Below are 3,820 nucleotides of genomic sequence, written 5' to 3' on the forward strand. Positions count from 1 at the left end.
TTGTTGAGAAAAGTCTCTCCGCACTGCATGTCATTGGAAGTGTGACAATGATCCTTAACAGAGAGTTTATATTAAGGAAAATATAATCAGGGCAGCTGTCAAGTTTACTCATTATGGAGGAAAAGTCCCATGTTTCCCATGTTCATTTTGCGACTCAACTGCTGAATAAAAACTGAATTCAGCATCCTCAATTTATATTGCATCATGATCGCCTGTGATCTTCAGCTGCTCTTTAAGGCAGCAGGTTTGGGATTCTTTGGAAAAGGAGGCTGCCGCTTGCAGAGATGTGGACTCGAGTCACAAATATGATGACTTGCAACTCGACTTTGACTTTAACACCAATGACTCGTGACTTGACTTGAGCCTTATGACTCGACCTGACTTGATACCCTCCCCAAGCCCAAATATAAAAAATGATGCTATTAAAAAAAGTGTGGAGCGCATCAAATCTTCATTTAACGGATTAAAGTTTGAATCGGACAGCAGCCAATCAAATTGTGCCAGCGGAGAAAAAGTTATGCGTGGCAGTGCAGAGGAACGTCAGCGGGTGAATTCAGATTGAGCCATTGGAAAGATAATACCCAAATTATTATTTTCGGATATACAGAATACGCTGTAGTCAACAAAAAACGGATTGCAACTTGCAAAACAAGCGGGAAGAAAATTACAGATGGAGGTGCGACAACTTCCAACTTTGTTCTACATTTGAAGCTGCACAAAGGACGGTAAATCGTGGCTAATATAGCCGACAGCTATATATAACTTTGCTAGTATAACATGTAGGCTAACATAACGTTAAATCAATGAGCCTCCACACAGTCAGCCAGTGCGGGAACTTGGTCATTGCACCCAAGATTGAGACCAGGCAAGATTGTGCTACTGCCCCGCTCAATTATTTTTTTATATGCTTACAGATTTGAACAATACCAGATGAACAAAAGTGTCACAAGTGAACCACAACAATCTCCAATCTCACATTTCATGGAGACCCGTGTAGGGCAGTACAGCATGAATCATCCAAAGCTATCAACAATGCAATACTGTCCGACCTGGTTATCGATTGGAACTTGACTCTGTATATTGTGGAAAACAAGAGTTTTCGTCACATTCTGTCAGTGGTTGACAGTAAGTACAGCCCATTGTGTCGTAGAACATTGACATCAAAAGTTGAGAACCTCCCTACAGAGAGATGTTCAAAACTGAAATCTCAGTTGAGCAACACAGATCATGTTTCAGTCACAGTGAACATTTGGTCTGACCAAAGGATGACGGGGTTCCTTGGTGTCACTGTGCACTGTATGGAGAGAGGACACAGCTCAAGTCCAATCTCTTGGCCTGTGTCCGCTTCAAAGGCCCACACACGGCCGAAAGAATCTGTGAGCAATTTGAAGCCATATGTGGTGAGTACAGCGTTAAAGATAAATTAGACTATATCATTAGTGACAATGCTCCCAACATGAGAAAAGCATTCATGGTGTGCTTCCCCATTGAACAAGAAGATGAAGTACATGACGAAGATCACCTTGATGACCCAGAGCTCTGGAATGACCTAACCCTGGAAGACCAGCAAATAGTGGATGCTGCTATTGCAAAAAAGCAGCACTTGCAGTGTTTTGCCCACACTCTCCAGCTGGTGGTGGGAGATGGCTTGAAAGAAACAAAAGTGATGACTCCTCTTTCAAAGTTATCAAAAATCAGCTCACTGCTACATACAAGCACAACATCCAAAGAGGTGTTTGAGGCTGAATTTGGGGAAAGAGGCATCCCTGCTGCTGTCAACACAAGATGGAACTCAACACTGAGACAAGTGAAGGCAGTTATACCAATGTGCTCATCGAAAGCTCAGTCATGTTCAAGAAAGGGCTGGGCACAAGGAGTTGTTGTTCACAGTACGGGAGTGGAAAAGTTGAAGGAGTTGGTGGACATCCTGAGGCCAATTGGAGAAGCAACAGATATGACACGGGGAGAAGATAGTCACAGTCAGTTCTGTTGTTCCCTCGGTCCTGTCCCTGAATCACCACCTGGAGCAGCGGAAGCCTCAAGTCCATTTCCTGAGCGGCATGGTCAGAAGTCTCCAGGCATCCCTGAACAAAAGATTTCTTGGAATCTTCATCAATGTGAAGATGGCCAGGACACAAGATGGAATCGCTGCCCCCTTTTCAGATCCAGTCTACCTCAAAGCAGCTGCCTTGGATCTGTCTTTTTCTCTGATGTGGGTGGAGCACCATGTGCTGGTCAAGGAGGAGGTGGCACAAAGAGTGAAAGGTAAATATTATTGAGTTTAATGTAACTTTTTCTCATAATTTAATCCAATTGACTGCAACAATAATACTTCTTCAGTTTAACCCACTGCATCACCAATGCTCTAATACCGGCCTTTCTGTTTCTGCTATGCTTTTACATGTTTTGCCAGAACTGATTCTGCAAGATGCTACAGGGACTGAGCAAGCTGTGCCTCTTGTTGATGAGGAAGAGCGAGAGGACCATAGTCTTGGACAAGAAGAAGGGCTGTTTGCAGCATACTGTAAAAAGCTGTTGATACCACTCCAGCACTACCGCTAAGTCACTACCTTGACATATGCGAAGGACAGAATGCCCTCTTGTTCTGGGCAATGAACAGGAAGGCTCTTCCTTCGCTCTCCCGAGTGGCCATCAGACTTGGCAGTGCCTGCCTCCAGTGCTCCGGTGGAGCGTGTCTTCAGCCATGGTGGCATCATTCTGTGGCCTCATCGTGCACAAATGTCTGACTGACTTTTAGCTAATTTGGTCTTTTGCAAATGCAATGCATCATAGGGCCCTGAGATAAGAGAAAAAATTAAACTGTTTATGCATTACACACACACACACGTAGTCTCCATGTTCAGGTTTTATCTCCCATCTTTGGGATCTGTATTTTTTTCTCAGACATTCAGGCCGGCGTTCAAATTGTTGGCCTACTTGAAGTTCAGTGTCAGTTGTTTGATGTACCTTTTAATAAATGATTGTAACTTTATGGCAGGATTGTTTTACGTGTCTAGAGTATATCTGGAGAGCGAGAGAGAGAGCACTACAATATTTAGGTTTTGTTGTCATATTGATGTGTCTTTCTCATGGCTACCCATGTACTTCCATGGAAATATAAAGTTTATTTGGAAAGTAATAAATATATCATTTTAAAAGCATTTATGATTTGAGTAAATTTAATATATTATTACTCTTGTTAAATATGAAATGGTATCACATTTGGTGAAGAGCACATTGTGACTTGTTTAGGACTCGAAACTCAAAGTTTAGGACTTGAGACTTGACTCGGACTTGCCTGTCTTGACTTGAGTGCTAAGACTTGAGACTTACTTGTGACTTGTAAAACAATGACTTTGTCCCATCTCTGGCCGCTTGCATGATCCCATGTGTCTTCTTGAACTCTTGAGTTTAACTCAGTAATCTGTCTGTCTAGAATATTGTTCCAAAATTGCCTCAGGTCACTGTCACTCTTTGATGCTGGATGTTTTCCCTAATGAAGTTGTGACTACACTGTCTGCCAATTTTACAGGCAGTTTTCGCTGCCGTGATGCGCTCACATCCCAATTATTAATATCATGTTTAATCATCACCTCTTCAGTTACCTTGAGAACTTTATCAAAGTCTCCCTGAGTTATCTCTGAACATAGAAAAGCTGCTTTTGAGGATTTCAATTAAACCAATACAGTCCGTCACAGATAATGTAGAGCTTTGTAAATCCCTTCGTAGCAAAATCCCTAGTGTCAAACAATTTACTAAATGTGACTAACAAGAATAAAAACGTATTGTTCTGGATTTGTTGTAAGAGGGCATCGGCTTC

At 42.3% G+C, this 3,820-nt stretch overlaps 1 long non-coding RNA gene across 1 annotated transcript; it reads left to right on the top strand.

The window, feature by feature from the left end:
• The first annotated feature begins 247 nt into the window (after window positions 1–247).
• On the top strand, window positions 248–3,559 carry LOC116355104 (uncharacterized). Its single transcript, XR_004204351.1, has 3 exons — window positions 248–725; window positions 915–2,265; window positions 2,414–3,559. It is a non-coding gene; the product is annotated as an uncharacterized LOC116355104 (long non-coding RNA).
• Window positions 3,560–3,820: the final 261 nt, after the last annotated feature.

This window comes from Oncorhynchus kisutch, linkage group LG19, assembly GCF_002021735.2.
Source record: "Oncorhynchus kisutch isolate 150728-3 linkage group LG19, Okis_V2, whole genome shotgun sequence".
Taxonomy (NCBI): domain Eukaryota; kingdom Metazoa; phylum Chordata; class Actinopteri; order Salmoniformes; family Salmonidae; genus Oncorhynchus; species Oncorhynchus kisutch.